The 27,760-nt window shown below is 46.0% G+C and overlaps 1 protein-coding gene across 1 annotated transcript in view; it reads left to right on the forward strand.

Annotated features, from left to right (window-relative positions):
• ANKK1 (ankyrin repeat and kinase domain containing 1) overlaps positions 1-27,760 on the forward strand; it is a 166,074-nt gene that overhangs the window by 34,129 nt on the left and 104,185 nt on the right. The window lies entirely within an intron of this gene.

Genomic DNA, 27,760 nt, shown 5'->3' on the forward strand with positions numbered 1-27,760 from the left:
GATATCTTAATTTATTCGGCTGATCTGAAAACACATGAAGTACATGTCAGGCAAGTACTGCAGGTCTTACGGACGAATAAATTATATGCGAAACTTGAAAAATGTGTCTTCGCCGTTCAGGAAATACAATTCCTGGGATATCTATTATCTGCTTCAGGTTTCCGTATGGATCCTGGGAAGGTCCAGGCAATTTTAGATTGGGATCTTCCTGAGAACCTTAAAGCTCTACAACGGTTTTTGGGTTTCGCAAATTTCTACAGAAAGTTTATTAAAAATTATTCAGTGATCGTTAAACCCCTTACTGACATGACTAGGAAGGGGACTGATTTTTCTAAATGGTCTGACGCCGCTAAAATTGCATTTTCCTCTCTAAAAGAGAGATTTACCTCGGCACCTGTTCTAATTCAACCTGATGTCTCCCAGCCTTTTATTGTTGAAGTTGATGCGTCGGAGGTGGGAGTGGGGGCTGTATTGTCTCAGGGTCCGTCTCCTGGCAAATGGCGTCCTTGCGCTTTCTTTTCCAAAAAATTATCTGCAGCAGAAAAGAACTATGATATTGGAAATAGGGAACTGTTGGCGATTAAACTGGCGTTTGAAGAGTGGCGTCACTTCTTAGAGGGAGCAATCCACCCCGTCACGGTAATTACGGATCACAAAAACCTTCTGTACCTAGAATCGGCTAAGCGTCTCACCCCTAGACAAGCTAGGTGGTCGCTATTCTTTACCAGATTTAACTTTGTAATCACCTATCGTCCTGGGGCAAAAAATACCAAGGCAGACGCATTGTCTCGTAGTTTCCCTGGAGGGGGTAATGTTAGTGATCCGGTACCTATTTTACAAAGAGGAGTGGTTGTCTCTGCTGTACACTCTGTTCTAGAGGGAAAGGTGTTAGAGGCCCAGGGGGACGCCCCGGCCTCTTGCCCCTCAGAGAAATTGTTTGTACCGTTAAACCTGCGTCTTGAGTTATTGAAGGAACATCATAATTCGGCACTTGCTGGGCACCCGGGTAGTAAAGCAACCTTGGAGCTATTGTCTCGTCGTTTTTGGTGGCCAAGGTTGCGTCAGGATGTAATAGATTTCGTGTCTACTTGTTCTACTTGTGCACGCGCGAAAGTCTCTCATACACGTCCAGCAGGGTCTTTATTGCCACTTTTCATCCCCAATAGACCATGGACACATCTATCAATGGATTTCATCACTGACTTACCTTTGTCTGCGGGTAAAACAGTTATCTTGGTAGTAGTAGACAGGTTTAGCAAAATGGTACACTTTATTGCGCTACCCGCACTTCCTAATGCTAAGACTCTTGCTCAGGTGTTTATCAGTGAAATCGTGAAGCTTCACGGGGTCCCTTCCGATGTGGTTTCGGATCGGGGAACCCAGTTTATTTCTAAGTTTTGGAAAGCTTTTTGTACCCGTTTAGGGGTACACTTATCCTTTTCCTCAGCTTTCCATCCTCAGTCGAATGGACAGACTGAGCGTACCAACCAAAACCTAGAAACATATTTAAGGTGTTTTGCGTCTGAAAATCAAGAGGTGTGGTCATCATATTTACCGTTAGCCGAGTTTGCCATAAATAATCGCCGTCAGGAATCCACTGGCAAGTCACCATTTCTTGGTGCATACGGTTTTCATCCCCAATTTTGTACTTTCAAAGAGGGGGGGTCTTCTGGGGTTCCCGAAGAGGAACGGTTTTCTTCATCTCTTTCATCGGTATGGCAGAAGGTGCAAGCTAACTTGAAAAATATGAGTGGTAAATACAAATGCATGGCCGATAAGAAACGGTCGCCAGGTCCGGACCTAGGAGTGAATGACTATGTGTGGTTGTCTACTAGGAATATTAAGTTGAAGGTTCCCTCTTGGAAACTGGGTCCTAGGTTCATTGGTCCTTATAAAATTGTAGCCGTCATTAACCCTGTGGCTTTTCGCCTGGAGCTACCTCAGACTTTTAAGATCCATAACGTCTTCCATAAGTCGTTGCTCAAGAAGTATGTTCCACCTCTAGAACCATCACCGCTGCCACCTCCTCCTGTTGTTGTGGATGGTAATCTGGAGTTTCAAATATCCAGAATTGTTGATTCTCGTCGGATCCGCCGCTCTCTTCAGTATCTGGTGCATTGGAGGGGTTACGGTCCCGAGGAAAGAATGTGGGTTCCAGCGTCAGAGGTAAACGCCAACAGGTTGATTCAGGCTTTCCATGTCTCTCATCCGGAGAGACCTGGTCCTGAGTGTCCGGAGGCCCCTCGTGAAAGGGGGGGTACTGTCACGAGGGTGTCAAGAGCCACGTCTGACTCCGTTATACCTGGGGTCAGGAAGTCGCAGCGGGTGGCTGCGCGCTCTATGTCTAAAGATCACGGTGTTTCTTAGTGTTTGTTTTCTGTGTTTGCCTTGCTATCCTTTTTGTCTCACTCAGGGATCCGTAGCTTCTCCTCCTCAGCTGTTTCTTGTCTGCCACTCCCAAACTCCTTATATTCTCCTCTCACACTTCTCTTGTTGCCAGTTATAGAGCTTCCTGCCTGGACATCTATGCTGACCCACTGGAGCTGAGAATCTGGTTGTTGTTCCAGAGTGCTACCCTCCGGATCCCTGTTGGGCTTTTGTTGTCTCCTGTTGTTGCCCACCTGGGATTATATGTTTAGTTTGTATTGTCTGTCCTCCCCTTGGTGTTTTCCTTTAGAGCTAGTGGTGCGGACTAGTGTTCCCACCGCCCTGTTCACTATCTAGGGCTCATCCTAGGGAAAGCCAGGGTTTTAGGCACGTGATCGGCGTACGGGTGAGGAACCCGTCTAGGGACGACAGGGCAGCCAGGTGCCAGCCGCAAGGTGAGTCAGGGGTCACCACCTTCCCTCTCACTAGGGCAGGGCCTCCCTCTTTTCCTCCCTCCGTGTCACGTATGTGACAGTTACGCCGATCGTGATATACCCTTTTTGGCTTTCAAAAATGCTTTGTGTAAAAGTGGTACAAAAATACTATATAAAATTGATATCGCTGTAATCATAATGACCTGCAGAATAAAGGTCATGTCATTTTTGAAGAATTTTTTTCCACAAGGCTCTATTTGAGAAAAAAAATAAAAATAATAATAATAATATATATATATATATATATATATATATAGTACAGACCAAAAGTTTGGACACACCTTCTCATTCAAAGAGTTTTCTTTATTTTCATGACTATTCACACTGATTCACACTGAAGGCATCAAAACTATGAATTAACACATGTGGAATTATATACATAACAAAAAAGTGTGAAACAACTGAAAATATGTCATATTCTAGGTTCTTCAAAGTAGCCACCTTTTGCTTTGATTACTGCTTTGCACACTCTTGGCATTCTCTTGATGAGCTTCAAGAGTTAATCACCTGAAATGGTCTTCGCAGCACCCCATCACTCTCCTTCATGGTGAAATAGCCCTTACACAGCCTGGAGGTGTGTTTGGGGTCATTGTCCTGTTGAAAAATAAATGATGGTCCAACTAAACGCAAAATCGGATGGAATAGCATGCGGCTGCAAGATGCTGTGGTAGCCATGCTGGTTCAGTATGCCTTCAATTTTGAATAAATCCCCAACAGTGTCACCAGCAAAGCACCCCTACACCATCACACCTCCTCCTCCATGCTTCATGGTGGGAACCAGGCATGTAGAGTCCATCCGTTCACCTTTTCTGCGTCGCACAAAGACACAGTGGTTGGAACCAAAGATCTCAAATTTGGACTCATCAGACAAAAGCACAGATTTCCGCTGGTCTAATGTCCATTCCTTGTGTTCTTTAGCCCAAACAAGTCTCTTCTGCTTGTTGCCTGTCCTTAGCAGTGGTTTCCTAGCAGATATTCTACCATGAAGGCCTGATTCACACAGTCTCCTCTAAACAGTTGTTCTAGAGATGTGTCTGCTGCTAGAACTCTGTGTGGCATTGACCTGGTCTCTAATCTGAACTGCTGTTAACCTGCAATTTCTGAGGCTGGTGACTTGGATGAACTTATCCTCCGCAGCAGAGGTGACTCTTGGTCTTCCTTTCCTGGGGTGGTCCCCATGTGAGCCAGTTTCTTTGTAGCGCTTGATGGTTTTTGTGACTGCACTTGGGGACACTTTCAAAGTTTTCACAATTTTTCGGACTGACTGACCCTAATTTCTTAAAGTAATGATGGCCACTCGTTTTCCTTTACTTAGCTGCTGTTTTCTTGCCATAATGCAAATTCTAACAGTCTATTCAATAGGACTATCAGCTGTGTATCCACCTGACTTCTCCACAACGCAACTGATGGTCCCAACCCCATTTATAATGCAAGAAATCCCACCTATTAAACCTGACAGGGCACACCTGTGAAGTGAAAACCATTTCAGGTGACTACCTCTTGAAGCTCATCAAGAGAATGCCAAGAGTGTGCAAAGCAGTAATCAAAGCAAAAGGTGGCTACTTTGAAGAACCTAGAATATGACATATTTTCAGTTGTTTTACACTTTTTTTTATGTATATAATTCCACATGTGTTAATTCATAGTTTTGATGCCTTCAGTGTGAATCTGCAATTTTCATAGTCATGAAAATAAAGAAAACTCTTTGAATGAGAAGGTGTGTCCAAACTTTTGGTCTGTACTGTATATAATTCTCAGAAAATGGCTGTACTGGTACCCCAGAGACTTTTAGAAAGCAACATGGTACCTGTAAAATCTGCACTGCAAAAGCCAAAAGGTGATCTTTTGATGCAGTTTTCGTCCACATTTATGGCATTTAAAAATCAGTCCAGCAAAATCTGTCCTACTAAAACCATATGGCATTCCTTCCCTTCTAAACCCTGCCATGTGCTGATACCTGCCACACTGTTCTCTCTGCAGTAGACATGCCTCTACACCGCTACCAGGCCCAGGAGCCTGAGGGGGCCCAAAGACACTTGTGACACATAAGAAGAAACTGGTATTATAGAAAGTGCATGCTGGTCAAGTTACCTCCGGTTGAAGGGAAGGGGTTAGGTCAAGAATTTGGCACAGGGGGCGTTTAAATTTTTGCCTCAGGCAGCACGAAGGAATTGTGCTTCCCATCCCCTGGCCACAAAGCACTCCAGGAAGGGGGGCCCAAACTGAACTCCTTGCACCAGGGCCCATGAGTCTTTAGCTACACTCCTGCTTGGGCGCGACATATGCCTTGCACAAAATCTCCATGCACCCTTCAGACTTCTAAAAGACAAACTTAAAAAATTTGAATCATTTTACCCCCTGGTGTCTATATGAAATAAAATGCGGAATTTGGGGAGTGTATGTGGTTGCCAATCGAGGTCACTAGGGCTGGGCTGACTTTCTCTTGGTAATCTCTGCCTTGCTTTAGGCTCACTGCTGTTGCTGTATGATCACAGCGATAGAAATTGCTGTACAAACCATATGTACATACAGTATATACCCTGAAATGATACAACTAATTACACAAAAAAATTACTAAGTACATTTTTACTTTTAAAAGAGAGACCCCAGACCTGTTAATGTACTTGCGGTGCTTACATAATTTATTACCTTCCCTGCTTATAATTTGTTCAGCAATTTGTATCTCCAAGTAATTTGACATTAGCGGCTTCTAAATCTGACAGAGGCCACTAGGATTAAAGAGTTTAAATATAATGACTTCATTTAATGGACTTGCTGTTCTCTACATCCAGCAACATTTCTTCCATTTGACATTTTTACTGTTAGCGGACTTTATTCAGAATATCATCTGCATGCAAAATAAAGTCAAGACTACTTTGGCTGTCATTGTTGGACTTAGCTTTAATTATACTTTATTATTATGTCTTTGATAATATGTAAATTTCTAATTTCCAGACGTCTGTCTTCTATCAACTAATTTTAAAGGGGTCCTTTCTTGAGGTTTTCACAACAAGTTGGAGCTAAGCATTGGCCCTAGGTGGCTGGCCTTAAGGAAACAGCAAGCAGATCGGCTCTCCGCTGTTTCTGTAACTTCCATTGCAGTGAATGGGAGCTACTGCCTTGTAGCTCCTGGAATTACAGAAGCAGTGTACGGTAGCTCAATACTGACAGCTTGTCCTCAGGATAGGTCATCAGTACATAATCGTGGGGGGGGGGGGGGTCCGATCTCCAGCACCCTTGCCGATCAGCTGTTTGAAGTGCTGCAGCCTCCTCACAGCATGCTGAGTACAGTGCCGTACATTGTATCGTGGCCGTTCTTGGTATTGCACCCCAGGCTCATTTTCTGACCTAGGAAGAAACCACAGTGCTCATCCTGAGCTCATCAATATTGAATACCTGGAAAACCCATTAAAAATATTAACTTTTCATTTAAAGTACGATTCTGGGATTCTAATCCTAGAAAAAAGTTCCAAATGGGGTGGAGTTCTAAAGAAACAAACAAAAAAAATAGCAATTCTGACACAGTTTTACGGGTTTTGTCCCTACTGCATTCCCTATGTGGCTAACCTAACCTGTGCCCTTTATTCTCTGGGTCAGTACAAATACAATGACACTTATATTTAAAGACCCTCCTAGCTTACGGTGCAGGGGGTATAATCGTTAATATGCAAATTAGGTATGTTGTGCAATAAGGTTGTCACCCTTGCTCACAATGCTCCAAAGCATTCTGTGGTCATGCCAGGCAGTGGCAAAACAGCCTAGGGAGGGGCTGGCCATAGAAATGCATGAAGCTTGGGGAGCAACAACAGCAATAGGGACTCCCTTATTGCTCCAAAGGCCTAATTTTCATATTAAGAAAAAGTATCATAGCTTGTGAATGGGGTTTTGAATTAACAAAAGGAAAACTGTATTAAACAGTGTTAATAAGGTGAACTACAGCAAACACTTGTATAGGGAGATGATTGCTGGTGACAGACTTGCTTTAAAGGGAATATCTCTTATCTGCTAATTAAAACGAAATAGTGATAAAACATTTTATAATTTGTTTTTATTTTCTTTATATTTTTTTTATTTTTGCACATTTGTTTGGGGGATAACCTGTTCAGATGTCTGGACTATAGTAACCTGTAGACTGGAGACAATCATTAACTTCAACAGAAGAATGTAGTGAGCATGCTCTGTGACCTGTGCAGAGGTGTTTGTACACGGAGAGGGAGGCATGCTCTGTGACCTGTGCAGAGGTCATTGTACACGGAGAGGGAGGCATGCTCTGTGACCTGTGCAGAGGTGTTTGTACACGGAGAGGGAGGCATGCTCTGTGACCTGTGCAGAGGTGTTTGTACACGGAGAGGGAGGCATGCTCTGTGACCTGTGCAGAGGTCTTTGTACAGGGAGAGGGAGGCATGCTCTGTGACCTGTGCAGAGGTGTTTGTACACGGAGAGGGAGGCATGCTCTGTGATCTGTGCAGAGGTCTTTGTACAGGGAGAGGGAGGCATGCTCTGTGATCTGTGCAGAGATCATTGTACACAGAGAGGGAGGCATGCTCTGTGACCTGTGCAGAGGTCTTTGTACAGGGAGAGGGAGGCATGCTCTGTGATCTGTGCAGAGATCATTGTACACAGAGAGGGAGGCATGCTCTGTGACCTGTGCAGAGGTGTTTGTACACGGAGAGGGAGGCATGCTCTGTGATCTGTGCAGAGATCATTGTACACGGAGAGGGAGGCATGCTCTGTGACCTGTGCAGAGGTGTTTGTACACGGAGAGGGAGGCATGCTCTGTGACCTGTGCAGAGGTGTTTGTACACGGAGAGGGAGGCATGCTCTGTGACCTGTGCAGAGGTGTTTGTACACGGAGAGGGAGGCATGCTCTGTGACCTGTGCAGAGGTCTTTGTACAGGGAGAGGGAGGCATGCTCTGTGACCTGTGCAGAGATTGTTGTGCAGGGAGAGGGAGGCATGCTCTGTGACCTGTGCAGAGGTCTTTGTACACGGAGAGGGAGGCATGCTCTGTGATCTGTGCAGAGGTCTTTGTACACGGAGAGGGAGGCATGCTCTGTGACCTGTGCAGAGGTGTTTGTGCACGGAGAGGGAGGCATGCTCTGTGATCTGTGCAGAGGTCTTTGTACAGGGAGAGGGAGGCATGCTCTGTGATCTGTGCAGAGATCATTGTACACAGAGAGGGAGGCATGCTCTGTGACCTGTGCAGAGGTCTTTGTACACGGAGAGGGAGGCATGCTCTGTGATCTGTGCAGAGGTCTTTGTACACGGAGAGGGAGGCATGCTCTGTGACCTGTGCAGAGGTGTTTGTTCACGGAGAGGGAGGCATGCTCTGTGACCTGTGCAGAGGTCTTTGTACACGGAGAGGGAGGCATGCTCTGTGACCTGTGCAGAGGTCATTGTACAGGGAGAGGTAGGCATGCTCTGTGACCTGTGCAGAGGTGTTTGTGCACGGAGAGGGAGGCATGCTCTGTGACCTGTGCAGAGGTGTTTGTACATGGAGAGGGAGGCATGCTCTGTGACCTGTGCAGAGGTGTTTGTACACGGAGAGGGAGGCATGCTCTGTGACCTGTGCAGAGGTGTTTGTACACGGAGAGGGAGGCATGCTCTGTGATCTGTGCAGAGGTCTTTGTACACGGAGAGGGAGGCATGCTCTGTGATCTGTGCAGAGGTCTTTGTACACGGATGAGGGAGGCATGCTCTGTGATCTGTGCAGAGGTCTTTGTACAGGGAGAGGGAGGCATGCTCTGTGATCTGTGCAGAGGTCTTTGTACACGGAGAGGGAGGCATGCTCTGTGATCTGTGCAGAGGTGTTTGTACACAGAGAGGGAGGCATGCTCTGTGATCTGTGCAGAGGTCTTTGTACACGGAGAGGGAGGCATGCTCTGTGACCTGTGCAGAGATCATTGTACACGGAGAGGGAGGCATGCTCTGTGACCTGTGCAGAGGTGTTTGTACACGGAGAGGGGGGCATGCTCTGTGACCTGTGCAGAGGTGTTTGTACACGGAGAGGGAGGCATGCTCTGTGACCTGTGCAGAGATCATTGTACACGGAGAGGGAGGCATGCTCTGTGATCTGTGCAGAGGTCTTTGTGCACGGAGAGGGAGGCATGCTCTGTGACCTGTGCAGAGGTGTTTGTACACGGAGAGGGAGGCATGCTCTGTGACCTGTGCAGAGGTGTTTGTGCACGGAGAGGGAGGCATGCTCTGTGACCTGTGCAGAGGTGTTTGTACACGGAGAGGGAGGCATGCTCTGTGACCTGTGCAGAGGTCTTTGTACAGGGAGAGGGAGGCATGCTCTGTGACCTGTGCAGAGGTGTTTGTACAGGGAGAGGTAGGCATGCTCTGTGACCTGTGCAGAGGTGTTTGTACACGGAGAGGGAGGCATGCTCTGTGACCTGTGCAGAGGTGTTTGTACACGGAGAGGGAGGCATGCTCTGTGACCTGTGCAGAGGTGTTTGTACACGGAGAGGGAGGCATGCTCTGTGATCTCTTCAGAGATCATTGTACACGGAGAGGGAGGCATGCTCGTGATCTCTTCAGAGATCATTGTACACGAAGAGGGAGGCATGCTCTGTGATCTCTTCAGAGATCATTGTACACGAAGAGGGAGGCATGCTCTGTGATCTCTTCAGAGATCATTGTACACGGAGAGGGAGGCATGCTCTGTGACCTGTGCAGAGGTGTTTGTACATGGAGAGGGAGGCATGCTCTGTGACCTGTGCAGAGGTGTTTGTACACGGAGAGGGAGGCATGCTCTGTGATCTGTGCAGAGATCATTGTACACGGAGAGGGAGGCATGCTCTGTGACCTGTGCAGAGGTCTTTGTACACGGAGAGGGAGGCATGCTCTGTGATCTGTGCAGAGATCTTTGTACACAGAGAGGGAGGCATGCTCTGTGACCTGTGCAGAGGTGTTTGTACACGGAGAGGGAGGCATGCTCTGTGACCTGTGCAGAGATCGTTGTACACGGAGAGGGAGGCATGCTCTGTGACCTGTGCAGAGGTGTTTGTACACGGAGAGGGAGGCATGCTCTGTGACCTGTGCAGAGATCATTGTACACAGAGAGGGAGGCATGCTCTGTGACCTGTGCAGAGATGTTTGTGCACGGAGAGGGAGGCATGCTCTGTGACCTGTGCAGAGATCATTGTACACAGAGAGGGAGGCATGCTCTGTGATCTGTGCAGAGGTCTTTGTGCACGGAGAGGGAGGCATGCTCTGTGACCTGTGCAGAGATTGTTGTGCACGGAGAGGGAGGCATGCTCTGTGACCTGTGCAGAGGTCATTGTACAGGGAGAGGTAGGCATGCTCTGTGACCTGTGCAGAGGTCATTGTACAGGGAGAGGTAGGCATGCTCTGTGACCTGTGCAGAGGTGTTTGTACACGGAGAGGGAGGCATGCTCTGTGATCTGTGCAGAGATCATTGTACACGGAGAGGGAGGCATGCTCTGTGATCTGTGCAGAGGTCTTTGTGCACGGAGAGGGAGGCATGCTCTGTGACCTGTGCAGAGATTGTTGTGCAGGGAGAGGGAGGCATGCTCTGTGACCTGTGCAGAGGTCATTGTACACGGAGAGGGAGGCATGCTCTGTGATCTCTTCAGAGATCGTTGTACACAGAGAGGGAGGCATGCTCTGTGATCTCTTCAGAGATCATTGTACACGGAGAGGGAGGCATGCTCTGTGATCTCTTCAGAGATCATTGTACACGGAGAGGGAGGCATGCTCTGTGACCTGTGCAGAGATCATTGTACACGGAGAGGGAGGCATGCTCTGTGATCTCTTCAGAGATCATTGTACACGGAGAGGGAGGCATGCTCTGTGATCTGTGCAGAGATCGTTGTACACGGAGACGGAGGCATGCTCTGTGATCTGTTCAGAGATTGTTGTGCAGGGAGGGGGAGGCATGCTCTGTGATCTGTACAGAGGTCTTTGTACACGGAGAGGGAGACATGCTCTGTGATCTGTCCAGAGATTGTTGTACACGGAGAGGGAGGCATGCTCTGTGAACTGTGCAGAGGTATTTGTACCGAGAGGGGGAGGCATGCTCTGTGATCTGTGCAGAGGTCATTGTACCGGGAGGGGGTGGTATGCTCCTTGATCAGTTCAGAGATTGTTGTGCAGGGAGGGCGGGTATGCTCTGTTATCTGGTCAGAGATTGTTGTGCAGGGAGGGGGTATGCTCTGTGATCTGCTCAGAGATTGTTGTGCAGGGAGGGGGAGGTATGCTCTGTGATCTGGTCAGAGATTGTTGTGCAGGGAGGGGGGTATGCTCTGTGATCTGGTCAGAGATTGTTGTGCGGGGAGGGAGGGTATGCTCTGTGATCTGGTCAGAGATTGTTGTGCAGGGAGGGGGGTATGCTCTGTGATCTGGTCAGAGATTGTTGTGCAGGGAGGGGGGGTATGCTCTGTGATCTGGTCAGAGATTGTTGTGCAGGGAGGGGGGTATGCTCTGTGATCTGGTCAGAGATTGTTGTGCAGGGAGGGGGAGGTATGCTCTGTGAACTGTGCAGAGGTCTTTGTATCGGGAGGGGGAGAGCTGTATCAAGACTAGTGTTGAGTGAAACGAGCTTCAGAACATAGAGTCACTTCGGTAAAAAAAAAATATTGAATGCTGTACAGAGATCCGTCTCCGTACAGCATTGAAATGTATGGGCTCCACCGAGGTGACATTCATTATCTCCGAAGTCACGTAAGACTAAATTGAACAACTTCAGCCATGTATTCTCTATTACTTGAAAACCATTTTTAAAACATGAATCTGAACTTTTCGGATTCACGTTTTAAAATGCTTTTCAGGCTGAAAAATCGTAGTACGAAGTTATTCACCAAAGTCTCTTGAGACTTCGGAGATAATGAATTTCACCTCGCCAGAGCCCATACATTTGAATGCTATATGGAGACGGATCTCTGTTCAGCATTCAAATGAAATTTTGAGCAAAACGACTTCGGATCTATGATCTGAACACTAATCAAGAGCACCGCACAATGTGAATGGTGGATCCTGTGTAATCTATACACAGGTCTTATCTATCATTGCAATCTGGCCACTGATGATAATAACATGACTGCGGAGAAGACCAGATGTGTCAGCCTATTATGAAACTTAGTGGCCAGAGTGAAAACTGCAATATAAATATATATATATATATATATATATATAGGCTTGAGAAAGGTCCCAGTAAGAGGACTGAAACGTTGCTTGGGTGAATAAAGATCCACTATTTTCACCAACGGATGTGCTGCAGTGTTTTCTATTTTTATATATATAGATAGTGACATGAAAATTAAAAAAAAATCACATATTTCTTAAAAGTATGTTTAAAATAAAAACTTTTTTAACAATTTTAAACAATTGAGAATTTTGTGATGACACATTCCCTTAATGCTTAGTCATGCTAGGATACTTTTATGTGTGAGACACTCTTGACTGCTTCTTGAAAGTATGCGATCCCGCAGTACTTTGTTTTTGCTCTGCACTTTTCAAAGTGACTCATTTTTTAAATATCTATTAAAATGCATTTAGGAAAAGGACACTTGACAAACCAAACTTGCTTGACTTGCTCCTTAAGCCGGTTATACCACATGAGCGCATAGCCACTGCTGCTTTCTGAAGTAGCTGATCTGTAGTGTAACCTAGGGGAATCCTGAAAAGCTTACATTCCTGATTCAAACATGACAACTAGAGATGAGATGAATTTTCTGGCTGCATAGAGCCTTTATAATGGTGTAGAACACTGTGCCTTGCAGTAATACGCATAGGGAGTAGAGTTGAGCGAACACCTGGATGTTCGGGTTCGAGAAGTTCGGCCGAACATCCCGGAAATGTTCGGGTTCGGGATCCGAACCCGATCCGAACTTCGTCCCGAACCCGAACCCCATTGAAGTCAATGGGGACCCGAACTTTTCGGCACTAAAACGGCTGTAAAACAGCCCAGGAAAGGGCTAGAGGGCTGCAAAAGGCAGCAACATGTAGGTAAATCCCCTGCAAACAAATGTGGATAGGGAAATTAATTAAAATAAAAATTAAATAAATAAAAATTAACCAAAATCAATTGGAGAGAGGTTCCATAGCAGAGAATCTGGCTTCCCGTCACCCACCACTGGAACAGTCCATTCTCAGATATTTAGGCCCCGGCACCCAGGCAGAGGAGAGAGGTCCCGTAACAGACAATCTGGCTTCATGTCAGCAGAGAATCAGTCTTCATGTCATAGCAGAGAATCAGGCTTCACGTCACCCACCACTGTAATAGTCCATTTTCATAAATTTAGGCCCAGCACCCAGGCAGAGGAGAGAGGTCCCGTAACAGACAATCTGGCTTCATGTCAGCAGAGAATCAGTCTTCATATCATAGCAGAGAATCTGGCTTCCCGTTACCCACCACTGGAACAGTCCATTCTCAGATATTTAGGCCCCGGCACCCAGGCAGAGGAGAGAGGTCCCGTAACAGACAATCTGGCTTCATGTCAGCAGAGAATCAGTCTTCATATCATAGCAGAGAATCAGGCTTCACGTCAGCCACCACTGCAACAGTCCATTGTCATAAATTCAGGCCCAGCACCCAGGCAGAGGAGAGAGGTCCCGTAACAGACAATCTGGCTTCATGTCAGCAGAGAATCAGTCTGCATGTCATAGCAGAGAATGAGGCTTCACGTCACCCACCACTGCAACAGTCCATTTTCATAAATTTAGGCCCAGCACCCAGGCAGAGGAGAGAGGTCCCGTAACAGAGGATCTGGCTTCATGTCACCAGAGAATCAGTCTGCATGTCATAGCAGAGAATCAGGCTTCACGTCACCCACCACTGCAACAGTCCATTTTCATAAATTTAGGCCCAGCACCCAGGCAGAGGAGAGAGGTCCCGTAACAGAGGATCTGGCTTCATGTCACCAGAGAATCAGTCTGCATGTCATAGCAGAGAATGAGGCTTCACGTCAGCCACCACTGCAACAATCCATTGGCATATATTTAGGCCTAGCACACAGGCAGAGGAGAGGTTCATTCAACTTTGGGTAGCCTTGCAATATAATGGTAAAATGAAAATAAAAATAGGATTGAATGAGGAAGTGCCCTGGAGTCCAATAATATATGGTTATGGGGAGGTAGTTAATGTCTAATCTGGACAAGGGACGGACAGGTCCTGTGGGATCCATGCCTGGTTCATTTTTATGAACGTCAGCTTGTCCACATTGGCTGTAGACAGGCGGCTGCGTTTGTCTGTAATGACGCCCCCTGCCGTGCTGAATACACGTTCAGACAAAACGCTGGCTGCCGGGCAGGCCAGCACCTCCAAGGCATAAAAGGCTAGCTCTGGCCACGTGGACAATTTAGAGACCCAGAAGTTGAATGGGGCCGAACCATCAGTCAGTACGTGGAGGGGTGTGCACACGTACTGTTCCACCATGTTAGTGAAATGTTGCCTCCTGCTAACACGTTGCGTATCAGGTGGTGGTGCAGTTAGCTGTGGCGTGTTGACAAAAGTTTTCCACATCTCTGCCATGCTAACCCTGCCCTCAGAGGAGCTGGCCGTGACACAGCTGCCTTGGCGACCTCTTGCTCCTCCTCTGCCTTGGCCTTGGGCTTCCACTTGTTCCCCTGTGACATTTGGGAATGCTCTCAGTAGCGCGTCTACCAACGTGCGCTTGTACTCGCGCATCTTCCTATCACGCTCCAGTGCAGGAAGTAAGGTGGGCACATTGTCTTTGTAGCGTGGATCCAGCAGGGTGGCAACCCAGTAGTCCGCACAGGTTAAAATGTGGGCAACTCTGCTGTCGTTGCGCAGGCACTGCAGCATGTAGTCGCTCATGTGTGCCAGGCTGCCCAGGGGTAAGGACAAGCTGTCCTCTGTGGGAGGCGTATCGTCATCGTCCTGCCTTTCCCCCCAGCCACGCACCAGTGATGGACCCGAGCTGCGTTGGGTGCCACCCCGCTGTGACCATGCTTCATCCTCATCCTCCTCCACCTCCTCCTCATCCTCGTCCTCCTCGTCCTCCAGTAGTGGGCCCTGGCTGGCCACATTTGTACCTGGCCTCTGCTGTTGCCAAAAACCTCCCTCTGAGTCACTTCGAAGAGACTGGCCTGAAAGTGCTAAAAATGACCCCTCTTCCTCCTCCTCCTCCTCCTCCTCCTGGGCCACCTCCTCTTCCATCATCGCCCTAAGTGTTTTCTCAAGGAGACATAGAAGTGGTATTGTAACGCTGATAACGGTGTCATCGCCACTGGCCATGTTGGTGGAGTACTCGAAACAGCGCAACAGGGCACACAGGTCTCGCATGGAGGCCCAGTCATTGGTGGTGAAGTGGTGCTGTTCTGTAGTGCGACTGACCCGTGCGTGCTGCAGCTGAAACTCCACTATGGCCTGCTGCTGCTCGCACAGTCTGTCCAGCATGTGCAAGGTGGAGTTCCACCTGGTGGGCACGTCGCATATGAGGCGGTGAGCGGGAAGGCCGAAGTTACGCTGTAGCGCAGACAGGCGAGCAGCGGCAGGATGTGAACGCCGGAAGCGCGAACAGACGGCCCGCACTTTATGCAGCAGCTCTGACATGTCGGGGTAGTTGTGAATGAACTTCTGCACCACCAAATTCAGCACATGCGCCAAGCAAGGGATGTGCGTCAAATTGGCTAGTCCCAGAGCTGCAACGAGATTTCGCCCATTATCACACACCACCAGGCCGGGCTTGAGGCTCACCGGCAGCAACCACTCGTCGGTCTGTTGTTCAATACCCCGCCACAACTCCTGTGCGGTGTGGGGCCTGTCCCCCAAACATATGAGTTTCAGAATGGCCTGCTGACGTTTACCCCGGGCTGTGCTGAAGTTGGTGGTGAAGGTGTGTGGCTGACTGGATGAGCAGGTGGAAGAAGAGGAGGAGGAAGCCGAGAAGGAGGAGGTGGCAACAGGAGGCAAAGAATGTTGCCCTGCGATCCTTGGCGGCGGCAGGACGTGCGCCAAACAGCTCTCCGCCTGGGGCCCAGCTGCCACTACATTTACCCAGTGTGCAGTTAGGGAGATATAGCGTCCCTGGCCGTGCTTACTGGTCCACGTATCTGTGGTTAGGTGGACCTTGCTACAGATGGCGTTGCGCAGTGCACACTTGATTTTATCGGATACTTGGTTGTGCAGGGAAGGCACGGCTCTCTTGGAGAAGTAGTGCCGGCTGGGAACAACATACTGTGGGACAGCAAGCGACATGAGCTGTTTGAAGCTGTCTGTGTCCACCAGCCTAAATGACAGCATTTCATAGGCCAGTAGTTTAGAAATGCTGGCATTCAGGGCCAGGGATCGAGGGTGGCTAGGTGGGAATTTACGCTTTCTATCAAATGTTTGTGAGATGGAGAGCTGAACGCTGGCGTGTGACATGGTTGAGACGCTTGGTGACGGAGGTGGTGGTGGTGGTGTTGGTGGTACATCCCCTGTTTGCTGGGCGGCAGGTGCCAACGTTCCTCCAGAGGCGGAGGAAGAGGCCGAGGCGGCAGCAGCAGAATAGGCCGAGGCGGCAGCAGCAGAAGAGGTAGCAGGGGGAGCCTGAGTGACTTCCTTGGTTTTAAGGTGTTTACTCCACTGCAGTTCATGCTTTGCATGCAGGTGCCTGGTCATGCAGGTTGTGCTCAGGTTCAGAACGTTAATGCCTCGCTTCAGGCTCTGATGGCACAGCGTGCAAACCACTCGGGTCTTGTCGTCAGCACATTGTTTGAAGAAGTGCCATGCCAGGGAACTCCTTGAAGCTGCCTTTGGGGTGCTCGGTCCCAGATGGCGGCGGTCAGTAGCAGGCGGAGTCTCTTGGCGGCGGGTGTTCTGCTTTTGCCCACTGCTCCCTCTTTTGCTACGCTGTTGGCTCGGTCTCACCACTGCCTCTTCCTCCGAACTGTGAAAGTCAGTGGCACGACCTTCATTCCATGTGGGGTCTAGGACCTCATCGTCCCCTGCATCGTCTTCCACCCAGTCTTGATCCCTGACCTCCTGTTCAGTCTGCACACTGCAGAAAGACGCAGCAGTTGGCACCTGTGTTTCGTCATCATCAGAGACATGCTGAGGTGGTATTCCCATGTCCTCATCATCAGGAAACATAAGTGGTTGTGCGTCAGTGCATTCTATGTCTTTCACCGCTGGGGAAGGGCTAGGTGGATGCCCTTGGGAAACCCTGCCAGCGGAGTCTTCAAACAGCATAAGAGACTGCTGCATAACTTGAGGCTGAGACAGTTTCCCTGGTATGCATGGGGGTGATGTGACAGACTGATGGGGTTGGTTTTCAGGCGCCATCTGTGCGCTTTCTGCAGAAGACTGGGTGGGAGATAATGTGAACGTGCTGGATCCACTGTCGGCCACCCAATTGACTAATGCCTGTACCTGCTCAGGCCTTACCATCCTTAGAACGGCATTGGGCCCCACCATATATCGCTGTAAATTCTGGCGGCTACTGGGACCTGAGGTAGTTGGTACACTAGGACGTGTGGATGTGGCAGAACGGCCACGTCCTCTCCCAGCACCAGAGGGTCCACTAACACCACCACGACCATGTCCACGTCCGCGTCCCTTACTAGATGTTTTTCTCATTGTTATGGTTCACCACAACAACAAATATATTATTTGGCCCAATGTATTGTATTCAAATTCAGCGGGATATAAATTTGAGGCCTAGTATTTAGGCGCTGGGTGACCGGTATGGATTTAGTGACAGAATTAGACTTGGAAATGCACAGAAGCGTGTGTGTGAAGTTATTCTGAATGACCCAATGTGCACCTTGAATATTATATACCCTTTTTGGGATAGATTTCAAATAGCTCTGATATAGCAGGAACCACTAAATTATGAAATTGCTAAATTGGGAATTGTACTTCAACCCAGAACAAAAAATGTGCTTTGACGGGCACTAAATAACTTTCCCAGCTACAACAGGACAGCGGTAACGAGAGATTTAGAGGGATTTAAATTTGAGGCCTAGTATTTAGGCGCTGGGTCACCGGTATGGATTTAGTGACAGAATTAGACTTGGAAATGCACAGAAGCGTGTGTGTGAAGTTATTCTGAATGACCCTATGTGCACCTTCAATATTATATACCCTTTTAGGGATAGATTTCAAATAGCTCTGATATAGCAGAAACCACTAAATTATGAAATTGCTAAATTGGGAATTGTACTTCAACCCAGAACAAAAAATGTGCTTTGACGGACACTAAATATCTTGCCCAGCAACAACAGTACAGCGGTGGGTAACGAGAGATTTAGAGGGATTTAAATTTGAGGCCTAGTATTTAGGCGCTGGGTGACCGGTATGGATTTAGTGACAGAATTAGACTTGGAAATGCACAGAAGCGTGTGTGTGAAGTTATTCTGAATGACCCAATGTGCACCTTCAATATTATATACCCTTTTAGGGATAGATTTCAAATAGCTCTGATATAGCAGAAACCACTAAATTATGAAATTGCTAAATTGGGAATTGTACTTCAACCCAGAACAAAAAATGTGCTTTGACGGACACTAAATATCTTGCCCAGCTACAACAGTACAGCGGGGTAACGAGAGATTTAGAGGGATTTAAATTTGAGGCCTAGTATTTAGGCGCTGGGTCACCGGTATGGATTTAGTGACAGAATTAGACTTGGAAATGCACAGAAGCGTGTGTGTGAAGTTATTCTGAATGACCCTAATGTGCACCTTCAATATTATATACCCTTTTAGGGATAGATTTCAAATAGCTCTGATATAGCAGAAACCACTAAATTATGAAATTGCTAAATTGGGAATTGTACTTCAACCCAGAACAAAAAATGTGCTTTGACGGACACTAAATATCTTGCCCAGCAACAACAGTACAGCGGGGTAACGAGAGATTTAGAGGGATTTAAATTTGAGGCCTAGTATTTAGGCGCTGGGTCACCGGTATGGATTTAGTGACAGAATTAGACTTGGAAATGCACAGAAGCGTGTGTGTGAAGTTATTCTGAATGACCCAATGTGCACCTTCAATATTATATACCCTTTTAGGGATAGATTTCAAATAGCTCTGATATAGCAGAAACCACTAAATTATGAAATTGCTAAATTGGGAATTGTACTTCAACCCAGAACAAAAAATGTGCTTTGACGGACACTAAATATCTTGCCCAGCAACAACAGTACAGCGGGTAACGAGAGATTTAGAGGGATTTAAATTTGAGGCCTAGTATTTAGGCGCTGGGTGACAGGTATGGGTTTAGTGACAGAATTAGACTTGGAAATACACAGTAGCGGGTGTGTGTGAAGTTATTCTGAATGACCCAATGTGCACCTTCAATATTATATACCCTTTTAGGGATAGATTTCAAATAGCTCTGATATAGCAGAAACCACTAAATTATGAAATTGCTAAATTGGGAATTGTACTTCAACCCAGAACAAAAAATGTGCTTTGACGGACACTAAATATCTTGCCCAGCAACAACAGTACAGCGGGGTAACGAGAGATTTAGAGGGATATAAATTTGAGGCCTAGTATTTAGGCGCTGGGTCACCGGTATGGATTTAGTGACAGAATTAGACTTGGAAATGCACAGAAGCGTGTGTGTGAAGTTATTCTGAATGACCCTATGTGCACCTTCAATATTATATACCCTTTTAGGGATAGATTTCAAATAGCTCTGATATAGCAGAAACCACTAAATTATGAAATTGCTAAATTGGGAATTGTACTTCAACCCAGAACAAAAAATGTGCTTTGACGGACACTAAATATCTTGCCCAGCAACAACAGTACAGCGGTGGGTAACGAGAGATTTAGAGGGATTTAAATTTGAGGCCTAGTATTTAGGCGCTGGGTCACCGGTATGGATTTAGTGACAGAATTAGACTTGGAAATGCACAGAAGCGTGTGTGTGAAGTTATTCTGAATGACCCTATGTGCACCTTCAATATTATATACCCTTTTAGGGATAGATTTCAAATAGCTCTGATATAGCAGAAACCACTAAATTATGAAATTGCTAAATTGGGAATTGTACTTCAACCCAGAACAAAAAATGTGCTTTGACGGACACTAAATATCTTGCCCAGCAACAACAGTACAGCGGTGGGTAACGAGAGATTTAGAGGGATTTAAATTTGAGGCCTAGTATTTAGGCGCTGGGTCACCGGTATGGATTTAGTGACAGAATTAGACTTGGAAATGCACAGAAGCGTGTGTGTGAAGTTATTCTGAATGACCCAATGTGCACCTTCAATATTATATACCCTTTTAGGGATAGATTTCAAATAGCTCTGATATAGCAGAAACCACTAAATTATGAAATTGCTAAATTGGGAATTGTACTTCAACCCAGAACAAAAAATGTGCTTTGACGGACACTAAATATCTTGCCCAGCAACAACAGTACAGCGGTAACGAGAGATTTAGAGGGATTTAAATTTGAGGCCTAGTATTTAGGCGCTGGGTGACAGGTATGGGTTTAGTGACAGAATTAGACTTGGAAATACACAGTAGCGGGTGTGTGTGAAGTTATTCTGAATGACCCAATGTGCACCTTCAATATTATATACCCTTTTAGGGATAGATTCCAAATAGCTCTGATATAGCAGGAACCACTAAATTATGAAATTGCTAAATTGGGAATTGTACTTCAACCCAGAACAAAAAATGTGCTTTGACGGACACTAAATATCTTGCCCAGCAACAACAGTACAGCGGTAACGAGAGATTTAGAGGGATTTAAATTTGAGGCCTAGTATTTAGGCGCTGGGTGACAGGTATGGGTTTAGTGACAGAATTAGACTTGGAAATACACAGTAGCGGGTGTGTGTGAAGTTATTCTGAATGACCCAATGTGCACCTTCAATATTATATACCCTTTTTGGGATAGATTTCAAATAGCTCTGATATAGCAGGAACCACTAAATTATGAAATTGCTAAATTGGGAATTGTATTTCAACCCAGAACAAGAAATGTGCTTGAACGGACACTAAATAACTCGCCCAGCTACAGCACTAGGGACAGATTTAGCTGGATATAAATTTGAGGCCTAGTATTTAGGCGCTGGGTGACCGGTATGGATTTAGTGACAGAATTAGACTGGGATATGGCCAAAAAATAAACAGACTATTGCTGGTTAAATGCACTTGGTGTGACAGCTTCACCCTGATGTAGGCTTTAGCCAAAAAACAACCACACCATTGAGGGTTAAATGCACTTGGTGACAGGCGCAGCTTGCCCCTGATTTTGTATATGGCCAAAAAATGAACAGACTATTGCTGGTTAAATGCACTTGGTGTGACAGCTTCACCCTGATGTAGGCTTTAGCCAAAAAACAACCACACCATTGAGGGTTAAATGCACTTGGTGACAGGCGCAGCTTGCCCCTGATTTTGTATATGGCCAAAAAATGAACAGACTATTGCTGGTTAAATGCACTTGGTGTGACAGCTTCACCCTGATGTAGGCTTTAGCCAAAAAACAACCACACCATTGAGGGTTAAATGCACTTGGTGACAGGCGCAGCTTGCCCCTGATTTTGTATATGGCCAAAAAATGAACAGACTATTGCTGGTTAAATGCACTTGGTGTGACAGCTTCACCCTGATGTAGGCTTTAGCCAAAAAACAACCACACCATTGAGGGTTAAATGCACTTGGTCGCAGCTTGTGCTGGCGCACCACAAGACACAAAATGGCCGCCGATCACCCCAGAAAAATGAGACTGACAAACGGTCTGTGCAGCCTAAAAACAGTGAGCAATTGAGGATCAGCAGCTCAATGATCCACAGCTGCAGATCGATCAGTTAATCAAGTCCTTTGGAGGAGTTAATCTGCCTAATCTCGCCCTACTGTCGCAGCCGCAACCTCTCCCTACGCTAATCAGAGCAGAGTGACGGGCGGCGCTATGTGACTCCAGCTTAAATAGAGGCTGGGTCACATGGTGCTCTGGCCAATCACAGCCATGCCAATAGTAGGCATGGCTGTGATGGCCTCTTGGGGCAAGTAGTATGACGCTTGTTGATTGGCTGCTTTGCAGCCTTTCAAAAAGCGCCAAGAAAGCGTCACAAAAGCTCCAAGAAAGCGACGAACACCGAACCCGAACCCGGACTTTTACGAAAATGTCCGGGTTCGGGTCCGTGTCACGGACACCCCAAAATTCGGTACGAACCCGAACTATACAGTTCGAGTTCGCTCATCCCTAATAGGGAGTCTGCTGTGGTAGTGAAATAATACTGTGAGTACACTCCACAAAAGGTCTTTATAACATATAACTGCAACGCTGAACAGCAAATAGGCGCTTATTGTTTTCCACTTAAACACTCCACACAAGGCTTTAGAACATATAACTGCACCACTGAATGGCAAATATATTTTTCTTTTTTCCACTAATACACGACAACAAGGGCTTTGGAACATATAACTGCACCGCTGAATGGCAAACAGGACCTTCTTTTTTCCACTTATACATGCAACAAAAGGCTTTAGAACATATAACAGCACCGCTGAATGGCAAGCATATTTTTCTTTGTTCCACTTACATACACTCCACAAAAGGCTTTAGAAGATATAACTGCACCACTAAACAGCAAATAAAATATTTTTGGTGCCACTAATACAAGCCAAAAAGGGCTGCAATTTTTGCACTTCACCACACAATGGCTAATAAGCCCTTTTTCCCCACTAATGCAAGCCAAAAAATGCTTTAGAACTATACCGCACAAGCACAAATAAGATGTAGAAATCTTTCCTTGCAGGATAACAGGCCAAACTGGATGGACAAATGTCTTTTTTCGGCTTTATATATTATGTTATGTTATGATGTTATGTTAATGGCTGTAACAACCCAATAACAAGAACGGTTTGCTGGAATTACAGAGCTGTATAATGACAATTTGGGTCCCCAATCAGTGCAGCAAGGTGTAATAAGATTGTTCCTATTACCCAGGCTGTAACCCCCCCTGGCAGAATCCAAGATGGCTGAGGCAATTTTTAGGGCTGTGACATCACAGGGCTGGCTGGCTACTGATTGGCTGCATGCATGGCATTATGGGTGATCCTGTCTTCCCAGAGTTTCTTGCTCCATGACCTTGCATGTGCAGCAGCCATTTTAGGAAAAAATTTGATTAGTTACCACGAAGCATGAGGAAATTCAGATTCAGTGTAAATCACATTTTTCCTGAAATTTGGATCGAATTCCACTGATCGAATTTGCTCATCTCTAATGACAACAGGAATTTACAGAGGTGCGCTGCCCTTGTCTCAATTCAATTTTGATGCAATTTTTAAACTTGCATTCTTTTCTTAGATATACAGTGCTGCCCATAATTATTCATACCCCTGGCAAATTTTGACTTAAAGTTACTTTTATTCAACCAGCAAGTAATTTTTTGACGGGAAATGACATAGGTGTCTCCCAAAAGATAATAACACGATGCACAAGAGGCATTATTGTGGAAAAAAAACATTTCTCAGCTTTTATTTACATTTGAGCAAAAATAAAAAAAGATCTTCCGCACTGTGGAAAATCTCAGCGGTGGTGGTCGGAAGCCAAAAGTGACACCTGGGCTGGCCAGGAGGATAGTTAGAGAGGTGAAAAAAAATCCAAGGATCACCACCAAGGCCATCCTGGTGAATCTGGGCTCTGCTGGTGGCAATGTCTCAAGGCAGACAATCCAACGGACACTGCACACTGCTGGGTACCACGGATGCAGACCAGTCACACAGAAGCTCGCTTGGCATTTGCAAAAGCTAATCTGGACAAAGAAGAAGACTTCTGGTCTTCTGTGTTATGGCCAGATGAAACAAAAATGAAATTGTTTGGTCACAATGATGTTTCTTCATTTGGCGTAAAAAAGGAGAAACATTCAACCCAAAGAAAACCATCCCCACTGTCAAACATGGTGGTGGGAACCTAATGCTTTGGGGGTGTTTTTCAGCCAATGGACCAGGGAATCTAATCACAGTAAACGGCACCATGAAAAAAGAGCAATACATGAGGATTCTCAACGACAACATCAGGCAGTCTGCAGAGAAACTTGGCCTTGGGCACCAGTGGACATTTCAGCATGACAATGACCCAAAACACACAGCAAAAGCCGTGAAGAACTGGTTAGCAGACAACAACATTAACGTTTTGGAGTGGCCCAGCCAGAGTCCAGACTTGAATCCAATTGAGAATCTGTGGAGGGAGCTAAAGATCAGGGTGATGGCAAGAAGACCCTCCAACCTGAAAGAGTTGGAGCTCATTGCTAAAGATGAATGGGCAAAAATACCTGTGGAGACAAAAAGTTGGTCTGCAATTATAGGAAGCGTTTGATTGCTGTAATAGCCAATAAAGGCTTTTCTATTGATTATTGAGAAGGGTATGAATAATTTTGGACTGGACACTTTTTGCTCAAATGTAAATAAAAGCTGAGAAATGTTTTTTTTTCCCCACAATAATGCCTCTTGTACATTGTCTTATTATCTTTTGGGAGACACCTATGACATCTCCCGTCAAAAAATTACTTGCTGGTTGAATAAAAGTAACTTTTAGTCAAAATTTGCCAGGGGTATGAATAAATATGGGCAGCACTGTACAAGCAGATAAGCTCCCTGCATCTGTGTCTGTAGACAGCAGAATACAACTGGGGGAAACCTGGGTGAGGTCGCAGGAAAGGTTTGTGCAAAAAAGATTATTTAATTTGTTTTATACAGTGGTGTCCACACTTAACTGTTCATTTATCATAACATAGATACGTGTAAGATGGAATTTAGTGGATAATTCCAACACAATATCTTATCTATCCAAATACCAATTTGCAGTACATCATTTCAACCAGCAGGTGGTGCATTGTGTTACTAGCCAATACCTGAACACAGGGTCATAAGGTCAAGACCTGGTAATAGACTTACAACGGTAAAATTACTTACAACTAAATGGATTTTTTCCCCCTTTTCTGTGTATCTAATCCTATCATATGTGATACCATCTGCTAAGCTCCTGTATCTAATCCTGCCGTGTGATACTGCCCGTTCAGCTGCTGTATCTAATCCTGCCATGTAATATACAGGCTGCTGACTAATGTTTCTAATCTTATCATGTGTGATAGTGTCTGTAACCTGTGTATCTAATCCTATCGTGTGATTCTGTCTGTTGAGCTGTGTATCTATTTCTCTCACGTGTGATACTGTCTGCTGAGCTGTGTGTCTAAGGCCCCTTCCACACGGGCGAGTTTTCCGTGCGGGTGCGATGCGTGCGGTGAACGCACTGCACCCGCACTGAATCCTGACCCATTCATTTCTATGGGGCTGTGCACACGAGCGGTGATTTTCACGCATCACTTGTGCGTTGCGTGAAAATCGCAGCATGCTCCTCTTTGTGCGTTTTTCACGTAACGCAGGCCCTATAGAAATAAATGGGGTTGTGTGAAAATCGCATGCATCCGCAAGCAAGTGCGGATGCGGTGCGATTTTCACGCATGGGTTCTAGGTGACAGTCTATTCACTGTATTATTTTCCCTTATAACATGGTTATAAGGGAAAATAATAGCATTCTGAATACAGAATGCTTAGTATAATAGTGCTGGAGGGGTTAAAAATAATAAAAAAGTTAACTCACCTTCTCCTCTTGTTCGCGTAGATGCCGGTCTGTTCTTTAGCTGTGGGCTGAAGGACCTGTGGTGATGTCAGATCACATGCTCCATCACCATGTGATTGGAGCATGTGATCTGACATCACCTCAGGTCATTCAGTCCACAGCTAAAGAACAGACCGGGATCTACGCGAACAAGAGGAGAAGGTGAGTTAACTTTTTTATTATTTTTAACCCCTTCAGCACTATTATACTAAGCATTCTGTATTCAGAATGCTATTATTTTCCCTTATAACCATGTTATAAGGGAAAATAATACAATCTTCAGAACATCAATCCCAAGCCCGAACTTCTGTGAAGAAGTTCGGGTCTGGGTACCAAACATGCGCGATTTTTCTCACGTGAGTGCAAAACGCATGACAATGTTTTGCACTCGCGCGGAAAAATCGCGCATTTTCCCGCAACGCACCCGCCTCTTATCTGGGCAAAAAACATGACGCCCGTGTGAAAGAGGCCTAATCCTATCGTGTGTGATGCTGCCTGCTGAGCTGTGTATCTAATCCTGTCATGTGTGATACTGTCTGCTGAGCTTCTGTATCTAATCCTATAATGTGTGATACTGCTTGCTGAGCTATGTATCTAATTGTATCATGTGTGATACTGCCTGACGTGCTTTGTATCTTATCCTGTCATATGTGATACTGTCTGCTGAGCTGTGTATCTAATCCTATCATGTGATATTGCCTGCTGAGCTATGTATCAAATCCTGTCATGTGTGACACTGTCTGCTGAGCTATATATCTAATTGCATCCTGTGTGATACTGCCTGCTGAGCTATGTATCTAATTGTATCATTTGTGATACTGCCTGCTGAGCTTTGTCTCTAATCCTGTTGTATGTGATACTGTCTGCTGAGCTATGTATCTAATCCTATCATGTTTGTTATTGCCTGCTGAGCTATGTATGTAATCCTGTCATGTGTGATACTGCCTGTTGAGCTTTGTATCTAATACTGTCATGCGAGATACTGCCTGCTGAGCTGCTGTATGCAATCCTGTCATGTGTGATACTGTCTGCTGAGCTGTGTATCTAATCCTGTCATGTGTGATACTGTCTGCTGAGCTGTGTATCTAATCCTATCATGTGTGATACTGTCTGCTGAGCTGTGTATCTAATCCTATCATGTGTGATACTGTCTGCTGAGCTGTGTATCTAATCATATCCTGTCTTATACTGTCTGCTGAGCTGTGTATCTAATCCTGTCATGTGAGATACTGCCTCCTGAGCTGTGTATCTAATCCTGTCATGATAATAGACAATGACCAGTTTGTCACAAGGGGAGGACTTGAGGTTCCTTCACACAGCAGCCAGAAGATCCCGGTGAAGCTCAATATACAGGGATATCTCAGGGAATGGCCTCACCACATCTCCTGACCAGGAAATAATCACCTATGGCCCCACATAACCTCTACTTCGTCTTCCGTCATTGAATCAGAGCAGCACGTGCTGGTCTTTTGAGTCCCTGCCCTCCGCACTATTAATTTAGGTGCCGTGCTGTGCTGATACAGCATCACAGTGGGGGCCGACACTTGCTGTAGCCGGGATCCCGCTGTAACGGCTGGGGGGTAGAGAGAGTGCACTGCAGTTCTCTGAGCAGGATAGCTCCATCCGTGACTGTACTTGGCTGCTGACCAGGGCGTCAGTATATATCCTGTACTTAGAGGGAAGAATGGAGGAGGATATATAATGTATATGGGGAGGAATTAAAGAGGGTATGTAATATATATAGATGGTCCCCTCCATTCCTTCCTATATATACAGTATATGCCTATATATAATCCGAAAGTACACAAGCATGCAACAGAACCACCAGGAAGACCAATAGTGTCGGGAGTTAAATGCTTGACTAGTAATCTGTCTAGATACGTGTGTAAACACTACCTGTGTGTAAACACTACCAACATACCTGAAAGATATCCAACATATTTTGAACATCCTAAATCAAACAAAATGGGAACCGCATTACATACTGGGGACACTAGATGTAAAATTGTTGTATACAATAATAGAGAACAAAAAAAGATGTGAAGCTGTAAAATAGTGCTTGCAGAATCAGGGAGAGTTAATACAAAACCAGATTGGTTTTATTGGAGATTGTATAATGTTCATTTTAAAGAAAAACGACTTTTTATTTGAGGATACATTTTATTTACAGCAATGGGGTACCGCGAAGGGGACGAGATTCGCACACCATGGTTCGCTAGTATATATGTGGATCAGTGGGAACATGAGATCATACACCGCAATGGCGAGCTCTGAGCGGATCTTGTCCTGTGGAAGAGATTTATAAATGATGTGATATTTATCTGGGGGGGTGGGGGGGGGG

Source organism: Bufo gargarizans, chromosome 2 (assembly GCF_014858855.1).
Source record: "Bufo gargarizans isolate SCDJY-AF-19 chromosome 2, ASM1485885v1, whole genome shotgun sequence".
In the NCBI taxonomy this organism is placed as follows: domain Eukaryota; kingdom Metazoa; phylum Chordata; class Amphibia; order Anura; family Bufonidae; genus Bufo; species Bufo gargarizans.